This window comes from Struthio camelus, chromosome 1 (assembly GCF_040807025.1).
Source record: "Struthio camelus isolate bStrCam1 chromosome 1, bStrCam1.hap1, whole genome shotgun sequence".
Classification (NCBI taxonomy): domain Eukaryota; kingdom Metazoa; phylum Chordata; class Aves; order Struthioniformes; family Struthionidae; genus Struthio; species Struthio camelus.
In genome coordinates this window covers 72,868,122-72,884,850 of record NC_090942.1, presented here as the reverse complement: position 1 = coordinate 72,884,850, position 16,729 = coordinate 72,868,122, and the positions used below count along the sequence as shown (strand labels likewise).

Genomic DNA, 16,729 nt, shown 5'->3' with positions numbered 1-16,729 from the left:
ATGTTGCAAATACCCCTGAGGAAAATTCATAATACAGCAGAATCTAAGGAAATTGATCAAACGGGCAAAGAAAAAGAGGTTTTCAACTTGGAAACGAGACTAAAACCTCAATTTATAAGCATGAAATCATGTGTTTAAGGGGAGAAAATTATTTGCAAAGGATCAAATCTCTGTTTTTACCTCTGGCTGAGGAGGAACTGACCTCCTGGGAAGCATGGTGCCAGAGCTTCTCAGTCCTCTGACCGAGTGACTGAAATGGTATCGAGTTCTAAGCTAGTTTAGGTCTCTCCCTTATGGTTCTCAGTTAGCCCTTATCCTTCCTGTTTGTGCCAGCTCGATCCTGGAGTCTAGTCTCCCCTCCCGTGCAGCGGGTTCGGTACGGGTGCGCACTTGGGAGAGGACGCGAACACAAGGATCTCCTTACCTCTGGTGTGGGAATTAAAGTCCTTGCACATGCAGGAATAATCTAGGGAAGCACACTCACGAGAGAAGCACAGGATGACAAAGGATTACAAATGACACAGAAGTTTCCATTAAAACACGGAATAGAGGTTCTTCTTAAAATATTAACTTGTTAAATCTCCTATGAAGAGTAAGTCCCCATTAGCAAAGGAACAGCCTTGATAAACTAAAAGGTCTTTCCTGTGGGTCTGGCTTGAATTCACCTTTAAATCCAGTTTTCGTAAATGGATCTCTTATCTAAATGAAATTCAACCCTATCTGTGTGAGGATGCTCGATTTTGTATGTGCTTCTGTTAGATTTTGAAAACCTAGTTCTACCATCAGGATCCCAACACTTCTGGCTTCTATTAAGGAAATCAATGCATATCTCATGTTACTTCTAAAACTCTGAAAAGCAACAGATGAGCACAGTGACGACCATAGTACGTGCACTCTACTGCAAATAGCATAAAAGCTTTGAAGTTCAGTTAACAGAAATCTTCATAGTTGTGATGCCTAGCTAATTAGTTGTGCCTAATTCTTTATACAGAGATGGTAAGTTTCTGAAAAAAAGTATATAAATATCAGGGGTTTTCCTTTCTTTGTTAGTTTCAATATAGCAAGAAAAAGGCTTCAGCGTATTTACAGTTAGCATGAGTATAAACTGCCTCAGTCTCAGAAAAAAATGAATTCTTAATTGTTTTAGGAAGACAGAAGATTCTTCGAAATAAATTCATGTTCATGCTAAATACTGAAATGTTGGTATAAAACTTGTTTAAAATGTTTCTTACTTAGTAGAATTTTAGTGTTTTATAAAAAAGAGACAGGTTGGGAGTCTAAGAGCTGAAGTGCTTTCTGCCCACTGAAAAGGCTTAGTATGGATAATAAATCCACAGTGTTGACCATACATCAATATAACCTGAGTACTGTCAATATAGCTCATATCAGCGCTGGAAGCAACCTCTTTGCGGAGAGATGTTCAGTCTTTGCTTTCCTTTCAGTCTTTGGCATCTCTTCACTGACATGCCATTTCCAGCATACTTCATGGGGATTTCTAACTCAAATAGACCTCATCAAACCATGCAAAAAGGACTGACACTTCTGAAACTTTTGCTTAGGTTAAATAAGCATCTCCTAGCAACAAAGTGCCACATGACTTTCAGAGAAAGACAAATCACATAAGGGTCAAGGGATGAAAATCTAGAATTCATCCAGGAATTGTCATCCATGACTGGTATCCAGTGTGCCTGGAGAGGGGATCAAGGGGTCTGGGCTCAGCTCTTGGACCTACTCTGTGAACTTAAGTCACTTTCTCAGTGTCTCAATTCCTCCTTTTGTTTATTCCCATTTGTACTTGGGAACGAAAAAGTCAGTCAGTCAGTCAAAATTTTAAATAATCCAGGAATATTGTGGAGATCATTGATAGTGTGAAAGTTTTACATTGAAACAACATGTATAGAGACATTTAAAGGAGTCAACTAGAAAACTCAGTCTGAGTTTGCCAGCAACATGTAAATGATCAAGCCAGAATCAAATTGCATTGATAGGGTACCACTTTCCCGTGGTAAAGACACTTCAGAGATTCTTTACTAGAAGTGAAGATTTTTTAAAGAGGTGAGCCCAAATACTGCACTGTGTATTTACTACTGCCATTATTTGTTTATAAAGTGAAAGCACTGAAGTGTCCGTATTCTTTATTTTGTATCTGTCTTAATATTGTTATCCTTACTTTACACCCATCTGCCCTTCCTCCATTCCACACACCCAAGAAGAAATTCTGGAGATAGATTTCACGCCACTGACTTCTGTTCTTCACGATTTATCACTTGTAACTATCTCAGCTCTCGCTCACATTCTTCTGAGAAGTCAGGCAACAGTGCTTTTTGGTTTTTCACTCCTCTGCCCAGCCTCCTGGCCAAGCCTGCATATTCAGTGAAGTGAAGTGAAAATATGTGATGTCAAAAATACCTCAGGTAACAGAGATAATTTTAGGTTGAAGCACTGTTGGTTTTTAATGAAAACACTGCATAAGCAGTGCGCTGCTGTCTGATGCCCAGTTTTACTGGGATCTCCATAGCAAAAGGGATATTTTAGAGTGTGCTTGCATAAAATCTATAGAAATGGAGCTCCAGTTTTATACACATTCAGCAGTTAGTATTATCTGCTTCTGCTTTGGTTTCAGGCACAGATATGTCTATAATGGACAGAAAAAAATATTTTTCTGTCAAAAATAAACAGAAAAAAGGACTTGTTTAGTACAAGACACCTTTAGTGAAGTAGTGTTGTAAGGAATCTTTAGCATGGTACTACTATAAACCTTACATAAACAAATACTGGAAAAAATTCAGGACTAACAAAAACTTACATAGTCTCTAACAAGATAGTACAATATACAAGAATTTACTGACAATAGATATGGTTGAGAAGAGGCTATAATCGTATTCCTTCAGAGGAATCTGTAAAGAAAGAGCTATATCTGACTATTTAAACAGAAAATCTAAAGAAAGACTTACATCAGCAAGAAGCCAAACTTTCACTTTCAACAATTATAACAATAAAAAAACCCCCAAGAACTGCCTCTGCTGGTGAGAAACTGTTCTTCTCTTAAGATTCAGATTGTACTTCTCTAGAAGAGTTTATGCTAGTATGATATATACTTCTTCTTTATGCAATAATAGTGATTTTTTTATCCTATACTTTTCATTTATATTAGTACTTCTTCATTGCCTCCTGCATAAGACAGGAGGTACACTAAATACTTCACTAAAATCATTGTCAAATGTAACAGCAGGAGAGAGCTTTCAAGGAACACAGTAGAACTTTATGCCTCATCAATAGCAGCTCAAATGCAAAGTTCAAACTACCCCCTACATCATGTCCCTACATTCAATTTTATCCTGCCCTTCACCTGCATGCTAAGCAACCTTAAATTCTGTATTTTGATTTGATTATCTGTCACTTCCCTTTTCCTCCAAAAGTCCAGGGTCTCCTTTACTAAAGCAACAGATAAATATTTGGCCTTTGAACCTTCTCATTTATACCATCATGATTCTGACTCTCAGTTTGCAATTCCTTTCCAAAGGTTGATATTTGATCCTCAACTTTGGCACAAGACGTTCCTGTGCCTGATATTTCACATTAATCCCTCCTCTTCTTTCTCTAATCATCTCAAATGCCATATCAGATGGAACCTCAGAGGATAAATTCACTGCTAACATTCCTGCCTGCTTGTGAGTCATCACAAGTTAGGGACTGAGAACTGTAAATGAAAAATGCTTCTCTGCAATGTCTTCCCCAAAAATATTTTGTCTAGTCAAAAAAAAAAAAAAAGATGCTCAAGGGATTTCTGTCTTCTCAACATCATCTGACATGACAGAAATAAAAGGGTACACAATCTGAAAGTTGAGGTAAAATTTGCTTTAAAAAAAAAAAAAGAAAGAAAGAAAAAAAGAGTAGAGAAATTCCTATGAAGTAAGCTTACATTTCTCAAACTACCAGAGTTCAATTCTTATTACTATGGCATTCTACAGTGGCACCTAGATGTCTCACCTGAGATCTGGACCTCATTCTGCCACAGGCTGTAAGAAAACATGATGAAAAAAGAGCCCCTTCTCTAAAGAGTCTAGAATATATGTAAAAAAAATATAGAGTTTACCTGCTACTGATTCAGGTAATATAGATGTGGTCATTTCTAATGTATCTCAAGATCTTTTTTTCTGGTTTGTTTACTTTTATCCCAGCAGTCATTGGCCAGGAAGGAAGCCAACATCAAAAGACGGTGCAGAGACTGCATCAGAAATGACACTCATAGTCAGGAGCAAGGCTAGGATTAAAGCAAAAATCTCACAGTTCCATAAAGAGTATACCACTATCCATCCTCCCCACAGATTCTTCTATACCTTTACTCAGAACGAATAACGTTGTACCTTACCTGTGCAAAGCAGACTTGTATGAGACTGTTAACATAAAGGGTTAAGCAGAGGAGTAAAATGGAAGAATCTGTCCAGCTTGTGTTGCCATACAACTGCTGCTGCTCTGAGTCTCATCTTTCTCTGTTGTCCTCAGCCTTGATATTCATTCCAGCTTTTGATAAAATACCAGCATTGAGACTTGAGTGATTTGTCATCTTTATACCCTGTAAATGCAGCATAAAAATAAGTTAGACTGATAGAGATTACACTGTTGAGGCAAAACAAAATGGGGATCAAATCCAAACTGACAGCTACATGAATTTTATTAGTTTGAAGAGAAAAATTTATGAAAAAACCCTAATCCAAAAACCAATAAAGCACTTTGCCAAATATGATGTTATCTGAGTCTCGTCGCATTAAAAAAAGTTCTATTAAATCCCCCACTTTCAAGTTCAGCATCAAAAACACTCAGTTTAAATGATATTTCTGTCAGTTTTTTTCTTAACCTTCATGAAAAATTTACTACACCATGCTTAGAATTACTTGAATAATACATATCTTGTTTTAAATTCAAGTTATTACATGCACTTGTAAAATGCTATTTGATTTGATTTTTCCTCCCACACCTTAAGCAAAATATGTGACAATTTTGTTTTCTCCTGGGTAGTATGCATATGAGCTATTCCGTTCCTATGGGATTTTCAATTGCCAGCTAATCCAAAGCTGTTTCTTTCAGAATTGCATGCAATGAAGTTAATGGACTCAAGGGGCTTTTTTTTTTTTCCCCCCCCCTCAGTATGTGGTTTTGGGGTTTTTTTGTTTGTTTGCTTTTTAAATAAAGAGGTCTATAACACTTTTTTTTTTTTCTTTTCTAGACCCCACACAATAAATTAAATCACTGGAGCACATCAGCAAACACCACTAGCAAAAAGGTTTTGGTCTTACAAGATGACACTAATAGATCTTTGTTCTTTTCCAGGGTCTCTTTGCTTCTACCGGGGTTTCACGCAAGACCAATAAAATTTACCATCTACATTTTACAAGCATATAAACTTCACTGTTCAATTAAAAGAAAAACTGTCCCAACTATATACACCTCACCGCTATTTTTTCCCTTATACCACCTCACCACCCCTTTTCTCAAAATAAATTGTTCTCTAATTAAGTTTACCTCTTTCCAAGAGTTTTATGTATCATCTTTCCAAACGAAAAGCTTAAACTGATTCTGGTTCTAATACACCTGACCAAGCGGATTTTGAAGAAATAATAGAGTTTTGCTTCCCATACTGGAAAGCTCATATCAAAAAGATGGTCTTGCTTGTAAAAAGCAAAGTACGTTTCATCCCTTTGATGCTCAAAATATCACAAGGTCAAAATGATCTGGGGGAGGGAGGGAGAAGCATCTCATCTCTACTTATAGCAGTTCTGTTCAATTCCCCAAAGAAAACTATGAGCATACAAATGTGTTCTGATTAAAAAGAGGATACCCCAAGAGCAGCTAATTTAATATTAGATCAAATGAACTGGAGTTGAAATTACCATGTTTTTGTTGACTATTTTAACATATTCAGGGAAGGTATAGGGATCACTACATATTTCTGTGTCTCTTTGTAGTATCACTCTTCATATGTTATCCCAGTCAGTACAGAATACATGGATTTGAAGGGATGAGAGGATGGGAGAAGTAGTCATCGAATGGATTACTGATGCACCCTAGAGAAATTTATTAAAATGATAAAAGAAAAATCCTATCATAATTCATTTTCTATTTATCTTTTTCTGCACTGTTAAACTGTGTGGGAACCTCTAAAAATAAAGCTACCTAGCGGACTTGTTGCTATCATAAGAACTAACATCTTAGCCACAGTGCTCTTCCCCTTCTTCTTTCCCAAAATGTTCTCTGATTAAAAAAAAAAAATCCTGCCCAACTTGCAGGAATACTTTGTGGCAAATAAGAAATCATCACAAGAAAACGTAATTGTGCTTTTCAGCTGAGCCCTGTTTTTTCCTTTTAGAATCATAGCAAGTCTTCTTTATATTAGTTAGGCCCACACACACAACAGTAAGATGGGAGAGAGAGGAAAAACTGTAGTAAAAAATGGATAGTCCACAGTGTTTGGGGTGAACCTCAATGGTACAACTAACCTGGGTGCTGAGCCACCCCAGTTCACTTCAACAACCTTACCTTCAATCCAGGTTTAGAGTGCCTCATCAAGTGCCTGCAGTTTAGGATTATAGGATGGTCCCAGTTTATTTCTGGCTGGAAACCAACCATTTCTCAGTAGGCAAGGCCTCATTTCTCCTACACAGGTTCCTAAATGGATAAATACAATTTTCTACATTTTACTGAGGGGTTAAAAAAAAAAAAAATCTGTAGGCTATGGTTCATCCAGGAGAAGTGAAATAGTGAGGACCAAACAGTACTGCTATTGCTTTACTCTGAGCACCCTCACAAGATCTCAGAACTCTTTGTCAGTTACCAAAGCTATCACGCGTGGGCACGGCAACAACTGAAGGTTATGGCAGTGGCCGTTTTTTCCATTTTATGTGTGTTTTCAACAACCAAAAAGAGAGCAGAGATATATTGACTTCTAGCTTTTCTCTAGCAGATGGAAACGAGATGGCCTGAAAATCCATGATGTAGTGATGATTCAAGGTGAATTAAAACATCTACACAATCACTAAAAAGACTTGTCTCATTTCACCAGATTACAAAAAGTTCTAGTAAAAGTGAGGTCTGTGTATGACAGCCAGGAAGCTGGTAGATTGGCTAGCTCACAGCTTCATCGCCCCAAAAAAGAATGGGATGTTCCTAAGTCCTGTTCTCCAAACCTCTGCAGTGTTACCCATTATCACACTACCACCAAAAAGAAGGCAGGCAGTCAACCACATCAAAGATGGTCACTCACTTTTCCCCAGATGTAAGTGATTAGTAAACTAAAAATAGCTGGCAGAAGATGCAGTGGAAAGAAGCATTTCCTATACAGGCTCCACATCATCAGTCAAGAGCAAAAAGCAAGAAGAATTGCTGAGGAGGAACAAGGCAGTGAATTGAAGCACTTTACATGCAGAGCTGTGGCAGTCTTCGCATGCTGTCACAGAGGAGACGACAACTACCCCTGAATAGTAAGTGCACTTCTAAATTCCTGTATGATCCTCAAATCTAAATACAACAAAGAGAATAAGAAAATAATAATAAAAAAGTGATGCACAATGACAAAAAAACTTTTCAAAAGTAATTTAACCTGAAAGGGAAATATAATGTCAGCAACTGCGGTCAAGCCTACACCAAATACGGCTAACTTTTGAGAACATAGCATGAAAGAATATTAAGGTTATATGAGAGACCTGAAGTGACGGAGAGCAGGGTTACAGACTGTGGTACAGAAATAATTTACAAAAAGAAATTAAAAAAAAAGAATCGATGATAAACTGTATTAAAAAGAAAAGAAGAAACGAAAAAAAATCAGAGGTTATGACTCTAGAACTATGAAGAATTACAAAGCAAATAGCTCGAGACAGATCCAGGAGTTGGAAAACTGCTGCGAGTCTATTGTAGATGGGCCAGGGTAGGATGTTCAAAAAAGAATATTCGCTTTTCAGGATCATAGAAACTTCAGCCTAAAAAGACATCTTCCTTCTATTGCAAATTCAATTTGACCACACCCGGGCAGCATTAATAAACCTGCAAACATACAGAGATCACTAGTGATCTCTGCACAGATGAGGGAGGAACAACCAACCACCACAAAAACTATGAAACCGCCATGGCCTAGTTCATTTATCTGGTTGTAACATGGAACACCACCTTTCACCTTTTTTGCCTTCTCCACAACTCATTGAAATCAGTGGAAAGACTACAAACATTTCATTGGGTTTGACGTTCAGCTTTATATGAATATTAAGGCATTAAGATTACTTCAGGTGCCAAGTGTTGCATAAAAAGCATTGTTTAAAGAGAAGATTTTATCAGTTCAGTATTACTGCATATGCTTTGATTAATTTTTTCTGAGGAATTAATTATGTGGCTACTGATAATTAGCCCAAGAAAATTATTCTCTAAGAGGAAACAGACCAGTAGTTCTGAAAATTATTTATGGTGCTATTCAATGTACATATTATGCAACTGTTCTTCCAATTATAAAAGCCAGGAAAACTGACACTTTCAAGCTTCCTTAATTGTTCAGCAAAATATATACAGGTCTGCAAAGGATATGCAGGCTTTTTTATTAACATCCTCAACAGACAGAGTCTAACTTTATACCTTTGATGAGACATTGCTTTATTCAGTCATAAGGAGAAAGAAACAGATGAAAGCCCATCAGTTTACCTCTCAACTACTGTTGCTATCTTGAATCCAATACCCATGTAGTGGAGAATTTCACCACACTTAGGTGTGTAAGCTCATGTATGGCTGTATTCAAACTTGAAATGTATCAACTTGCATTGCCTAATTCAGGTCTCGTTTGAACTCGATGGATTTAGAACTGTGACTCATCATTTCAAACATCTCCTCGCCTTTGCCATTCTCCTCCAGAATCTCACTATTTTTCTTAAAGAGTAGCACTCAAAGGAGAACAGAATTAGTTTTACTCATGCCTCATGACCACTTGGGAGCAGAGAGGAGCAGTTACCCCAAGGACCTTACACAATATTCTTGTTTCTAAATCCCTAATCATGTTTGGGATTTTTTTTTTTTTCTTTTTTTTGGCAACAACATTCTAGCATTTGCTAATACAATTTGGAATCTACAAAAGCCAGATTAGATATCTGAAGTTTTGTGGCATTGTCAAATATGCTCCATTTTGTATTTGTGCTCGTTTCATTTATTTATTTATTTCCCAAAGCATACCACTTAGCACTATTTTTTATCTCCTGGCCTAGATGATTTCTCCTGGATGTTCTCTTCAAAGTATGAAGAACGTTCTGAATTTCATCCCAGCTCTCAATATTGCAACCTTTTCAGTTGCACTTCATTTGACAATGTAGTAGTATGCTTGCTTACCCTCCTCTCATTCGGATGCTAGACAGATGCCATTTTCTCATTCGTACCTTCAGATAGATGATCTTTGGAGCTTCACTTTTTCTGAATTTATGGCTTTATACAAAACACTTGATAACCATTCTGCATATGATTTTTCTAACAGTTAAAAATCAACTGACCTACCCAATAGCAATTTCATTTGGACAACATTCTAGTTTTCTGTTGAGAATGACATGTAGGAAGGCAATTTTTTTTTTTTACCTTCCTTTCTAAACCAATAGGATAGAGTTAGAAACCACAAATTAAGGATGTTTTAGAAAAACTGCTTTCTCTCATGGTTTCTTGCATCACTGCAAGAAGGATGGAATTAATGAGTCTGGATCAATTCTTAGTTATGCTTGAGATGACAGAGCAAGAGGGTAGAAAAAGTTCAAAGCAGTAAGTGCCCAAAAGAAAGCAGAGTGTGAGCCAATGCAAATACTCTATCAAGGAGGAGATAGCAGCACAAAGCATTCAGACTCTGAAGAGCCCTCAGGCGCATGGACGCTTACTAGGTCAATGAGTGACTGAATTCTGGATGAAGAAGCCCAGACAGGCTAATGTAACAATTTCATAGGACATAAAAAGTACACAGCACACAACCAAAGGGTTACAATCAATTTCTGCCATGCTCACACTCACGAACCACAGGGTGGCTGGTGGAACAAATGGGACACAATGAGTCTCTGCCAGGCTTCATAGACTATCTAGACTACAATCTTCAACCAGCCTGCAGAGGCACAAAAGCCCTATATTTAAAATACGAACATGCTTAAGCAGTGAAAGATGTGAGAAATCTTGAAAGATAAGAAACCAAGAATATCACTGCTAGCAAGGCAGCACAATGAAACACCTAACCAGAAAGTTAAATTGGAAATATCCAGGATATATTTTTATGATGTCTATAGCAAATGAAAAATGATTTGCATTCTTCTACCATATTGAGCTCTTGAATGTTCTTAGTAAATGCCTTGCAGGAAAATCATGGTGATGGTTTCTAAACAAGACAGGTCACTAGGTCATAAAGATTTTCAGAGAATAAATGTGATCTCATTCCCCAAGAGGTATAGACTCCATATATAGAATAGATGAATTATTAGAACAACTGTGGAAATCTGAGTTTATAATGGCATTTGAACAATATGGTATTGGTAAATACCTCCAGAGAAATCCTTTGCACACTGTGAGGGCTCTGAATTCAGGAAAAAAGTGCCGTTCACTCACACAGGGAAAATCCAGCATTAATCAGCTGAACTGCTCATCAGCCCACAAGGAATATGCAGCTGAAGACATAAATGATATCATGATCTTCAATGAATACAGGGAGATCACAAAAATTCTAAAGTAACAGCAGCAATGCCTTGATAAAAATCGAACTAAACAAAACAGGAACGATGGCAAACCCAGACAAGATTGTGGCCAGGATTTTGATGGACTAGGACTAGGCTATGACTGGATAACTTTTGGTAGATAAAGTATAGGCTTGACAGCAGTAAGCAGTAGCAGAGACGGACTGAAAACGGAAACAATGAATGTGTATATCCATACATTTGGCCAGTTACTAGAGTTTTCTGGCACCCATGTTTAGAAATGATAGCACTGTTGATGAAATTATAAAAACTAAGAACACAGAGGAAAAAGAAGAGATTACTAGAGCTCTAACAAGCTTTTCATGTGAGTAAGGAAGCACTATGTCCACAAGCAGTAATAACAGAACTAAGACTTGGCTATTCAATTCTTATTCATAACAGTTGCCACTGGGCAAAGCCCATGTGGATACAGGAGAACCAAGGGAGTTTCTTGTACTATACCCTGATAGTACATCAGACCAGAACATTGAAAAATGACACTTCTGAATATAGAAGGAGTGTGCTTGGCTGACAAGAAGGAAAGGAGGAAGTTGAGAGTACTATCTACTGTGGTCCATTTTAATTCACTAAGGCATTGTGCCTCGCTCTCCTGGTTAAACCAAATGAAGATTAATAACGACAGATTACTAAGGTGGTGCCTCAGCTTGTAGCAATCATCTTTTTCTGTAGACCACTGTTAAGGGACAACGTCATCTCAATTTTTTCCCCTTGTATGGAGAATGTTCCCTCCCCGTTCTTCTACCTTTTGGCACAGTTAGAGTATAACAAATTTAAAACCCTGCAGTAGGAGCAAGAGCGCACTGCTGTCCTCTATAGAACAGGACTTAGCATATAACAAGTATAAACGACCTTATCCAGTCTCCCCAAGAAAACAATTCTATTTGGTGGCAATAACAAATTGAAAAAAAAAAAAAACAGAAAAAAAGCCTGTATCAAAACTGTAGGATTCAGTATTGAACAAAGACAAAAAAATAACAAAAAGTTATCATTTATCAAACTTAGAACTATTTTGACTTCAATAGGACTTACCTATCACTTTAGGGTTTTATGGCATCCAAGAGATGAAGTTACAACATGCTAAATTCCAACTAAGATCTAAAGGTATAATTCATTTAGACTTCTCAGTGCGAGATTGAGTGTTTTTAGCTATTTTGAGTAGTGGTGCATATAGGCCACAAACAGCAGTGTGATCTGAGATTCTTTAGGACAGAAAGACTACTGCTGAACCCAGGGTGCTTGACTGTCCTGTTATATCAGAGCTCCCTTAAAGATAATGGATTATAACAGGATGCACACTGAAAACGTATTCCCTGGTGTAACTCCACTAAGGCAAAAGAGTTGCATCAGGGATTAATTTGGCATTTACTCTTCAAGTGGTTTTTCTGTGCTTGTAGCTATTACTGTTCATTTGGCACAAACCCAGATTAGCCATTAGTGTGTGGATTGCCACTACTCTGCCAAGTTTTTAGAATATAAACAAAAAATAAAAGCCACTTTGCTAAGATGACAATAAACATTTAAAGCCCAATAATATCTCCTTGTAACTTTGGAAACAGTAATAATATGAAGCTAGCTTTCATGTACAAAGAACAGAATGGGCTAAAATCATTAAGACATTAGAGATTTCACATAATTAAAACTGTCACTTTATACTGGTTACCATAAAAAAAAGCTGCTTTACTTAGAGTAGTTACTCTCAGTGACTGGTATTATTGTATATGTTTATTAAAAGGTTTATTCTTGTGAAGAGACTAATTGAAAAATGGCACAAGAAAGCTACAGATATAGGACTTGAATAATATTTTCAGTGTTCCACAATGTAAAGGACTCTAACTTGTCTTTAATTTGATTTTCTGAGAAGTAACCTAATCTAAAGTGTGGTTACCTTGCCATTGCTTTGATTTAATTAGCAGGAAGAATTATGTTTCCATTTTATCTTCCACTTCATACCCTAGCACAAATATGACATTTTCTTCAGGTGCATCCCATCTTTCAAACACGCAAATCATACAAATCTATGTGATGGAGTGAAGGATATATTAGAGCTTAAAAAAGTAATTAATTTTCAACCTTAATGCTTTAAAAGGCAGGAGAATTCCAGGTATGTGTGAAGGAAGGAGGAGGTAAAGGGCAAATGATCTTAGGATAGTGAAAAGAATTGCTTTCCTGAAATAAAACCACACCTCTTCGTAGCAGAAAAGACCAACTCTTTCTTGATTTGTGGAGCACTGGTGGTCCTAACAGATTGGAATATGCATATTTCTGTGGGAAAAATCCCTGTGGCTTTAAATAGGGAAGTAACGTATACAGAAAAATCATGGCTCATTAGCTAATGAGATGTTAGTTTTTAAAAACAAACAAACGAAAACCAATGATTTCAACGATGCCAGAGTTTCAGCCTGCATAATAAGAAACATCATTGCTACAGAAGTTATTTTAATGCTACTCTTATCAGAACAACACTAGACTTGCTAAGACTGAAAAGATAGATCTCTTCTAATCTCCTCTTCTTGGACAGGTTCTCTAAAGCCTTACTCCTCTTCGTAGCACTTCTCTTCACCTGCTCCAGTTTGCGTTTATGTTCCTGGAGCATGGATGATGAGAACTGTGTGCAGTATTATAGGTGAGTGTCTAATACAATGCACCTTGTGAAAACTGTCCTATCTTTATGGAAATAACTGCTTCCTTTACAGCTTCAATTTATATTTTCTTCTTTTACAGGCACATCACAGTGGTGGCTCATAAATGTTCTACGACCACCTGCTCCACCCAAGTTTTTCATCTCTGCTTCCACCAAAAAGAGCAGTTTATATTTTATAACAGAAATCAATGTTTTTAGTCCTTCAAAAACAACAAAAAAAAAAGACCTGGCAGTTTGTACTACTGAATCTCATTTTATTTTTATTACTTCAAGGACATCATATTCCTATTGTAAAATATTCTGCATTTCAGCTCACATTCCCTCTCTTCCTTTTTCTTTCCTGTCTTTGACCCCACACTCAGCCTAATCATCCTTACAGAAATTGAGGTATGTTATTTATTTGTGACTTTTTAGCTTTTATCTTACCCGATCCTACACCATAGTAGGCTTTTCTTCTCTTCTTTCTTCTCTTTTTATGTACGTAGCTGAAAAACCTTTTGCTATTTGCTTTAGCTTCTTTTACATGGTCTAAGTCAGCTTAACTTTTATCAGGTCTTATTTTATCTGCACATTGCCTGAGCTGTAGTATGCAGCTAGCTTTCTGTGATACTCAGTGCTTTTTTCATTCTCGGAAGGTGCTCTCCTCTTGGAGTTCATTTTTGTCATTCCCGTCTATATTGGCATCTCCCCTTGCTTAGTATTCCAGTTTCCGATAGCTTTTCTACCTCTGATGAAAATAAATTTGAAGTTCCTACCTGAGTTCTTTGAGTTCTTCAGCGCAAGTGATTCCACTAGCCATATCCTTTCATGTCCTCCTGAGTTCACCCTTTTGAAGTAACAGCTGAAGCAACAATAAGCCACCTAGGAGAAAATCCAAAGAAACCCCTTTCATCTAATCTTATGGTCCCTAAATCCAATTTATTTTCCTACAACCTTGGAGAGACTGAACTGCAGAGACTTCTTTTACCAAACTGACAGTGTCTCTCACAGTCCTTATTATATTTACTATCTGATGCTTCTGCAAATATAGCATCCACACTTTACAAAGGAGGAAAGGAAATGATTTGCTCTAGACCATTCAGTACATCTCTGCTAAGGCAGAGAAGGGAATCTCAAATTCTCTGTACTAAAACTACTGAGTGAAATCCCTCCTTCCTCCTCTGCCTTCTGACATGAGCCCTCACAAACACCACGAGCAAGCAGGCACTCGTAGAACATTGCTTCAACACTTATTTTTCCAACTCGCCTCCACTTTGTTCGACAAAGGAGAACACAGGCCGAGGGATGAAGGGAAAGCAGGAATAGGAAGGGGAGATCATGAGGACTGCAGGCTACAAAAATAGTTACCTACGTATGTAGCTCATCTTCTGCTATAGCTTTACTCCTACTGTATTAAATACATAGAAAGAGGCAGAATTCAAAGGGCAAGAGAAGAAGTTCCCTCAGCAACGGTAATGTATTGTACCCAAGTTAACTTTAAAATAGCTGGTGACACCACCAGTTATGGGACTGCAGCAGCAAGGAACATAGCATGGATTATAAATCTGCCTCAAAAACTCCATGCCTCTTTGATTGCACACACTGTGGTATCCAGAGCTGATAGGCCAAAATAATGCCGCTATCGTGTGGCTGTACCGCAGTATCTCACAGAATTGGGCTTAAGACTTTCGAGGCAACAAATGTAATGCAACAGACTACTTCTGAGAACCAGAAACACATCTGAGCCACAGCACCAATATGATTTACAACTTAATAACTTTCTGTTTCCAGAAATAAAGCAAAGTTGTTATTTAATGGCTGAAATACTGCCATTTTCTCCAAATGCCAGTAATAATTTAAATTCACGACTTCTGTATTATTCATGTGGTCCAATTTAATACGAACAGTATTTCTGGTGTTCAGTGTTTATGAAGAGTGTCTCTTTAGGGTATACCCTACTTTATGACAAACAGATGCTAGAAATAACTACCTGGTGTTCTGCTGCTGTGAACTGGGGATTAAAAATAGGGTTCATAATTTTCTAATCTGAACAGGAAAAATATAAGGATCTTTTCTTGACAAGATGCTAGGACAAGGTAGCATAAACTCCTCTTTTTTTCTTCCCACTGCTCTTGCCTCTCCAGTATTCTTTCTTCACTCAACAGAAAAAAAAGAGTTGCCACTAAACGTAAGCAAGCGATTTACAGCCTCATAAAGGAGACCTCATATATTTTATTTCATTATTCACTACCACTCTTTAGGCCTCAGAAGCTTTAAAGATGAGAAGCAACCATTTTAATTACACCACTAAAGGAGGTAAGAGGCAGAGGGAGAACTGGGCAAAGCTACCTGTTGTCCTTTACTGAGAACATATGTGCAAATTAAGCTGGCTGTGGACCAACACTGTTTCTAGGCATTCTAGTAAATCTCACTGTAGTTTACTCAAGAAATCCAAAAAGAAATAAATATTTATTATTTATTCACAAAATAAATCTCTACCCCAACAATAAACAAATAACAAAACAAACTGGAAAAGGCCAATTCCTTCACATCTCCCACGCTTTTTGTTTGCGTGACGTATTTTTGGATCATTTTCATACCTGTGTTTTCCCAGGGAGTAGTAAGAGGGAATAAGAGCGGTTATTTGGTTTTCAGTTAACACTGAACTGGTAAATTCACCAATTTGTTGGAATAAATACCTTTTTAAAATAGTGCAGGAGAGTCAACAACAGAGCAATGAGCAGCAGTTTAAGCTTCCTTGCTTTGTCTTACTAAGTATCTTAGTGCTACCTTGGAAGAAATACACTATAGACACAGGCGATCCCGCTTCATCCTACTACCAGTACCTAGCGCCATGAAGCTCTCACCTCATGACTTCAGTTTTTATCTCACCGATTGTATCAGAATTAACTACTAAAAGTTGTCTCTAAGGATACTGTATGTGATACTCCACTTTTATGTGAAGCAGTTAATTCATTTATAACTAAAACATATTCAAAAGTTCATTCTTCATTCTTCAATGAATATCTTCACTTCATCAAACAAGTTATTTTTCCTTGTAAGTTTCACTAATCTTAACTACAATATTTATTATCCATACTGAAAGTCAGGAATGGTTCTTCTGTCAAGGTTAAGTGCAATATATTTATTTCAGTTCTGCACATGATTGCTACCAGTCTTTGACGTGTGCTCTTACTGTAATGCATCTCATTAAGACCTTATGGGATGGACTCTTAGAAGATGTGTATGGCTCAAGTCCTCCAGCCCACATTCTAACAGCTGAAAACCTTACCTCAACATATTATTTTAGCAAACAAACAACAACAAAATCACAGACCAGTTTAATTTTTTTTTTTTTTTAACT

General features: G+C 37.2%; 1 protein-coding gene across 1 annotated transcript in view; it reads right to left on the bottom strand.

The window, feature by feature from the left end:
* Window positions 1-16,729, bottom strand: part of PIK3C2G (phosphatidylinositol-4-phosphate 3-kinase catalytic subunit type 2 gamma) — a 307,338-nt gene that overhangs the window by 226,151 nt on the left and 64,458 nt on the right. The window contains exon 2 of the mRNA XM_068948368.1: window positions 4,373-4,576. The gene's annotated coding sequence lies outside the window, so the exon portion shown is untranslated. The remainder of the gene's footprint in view (window positions 1-4,372; window positions 4,577-16,729) is intronic.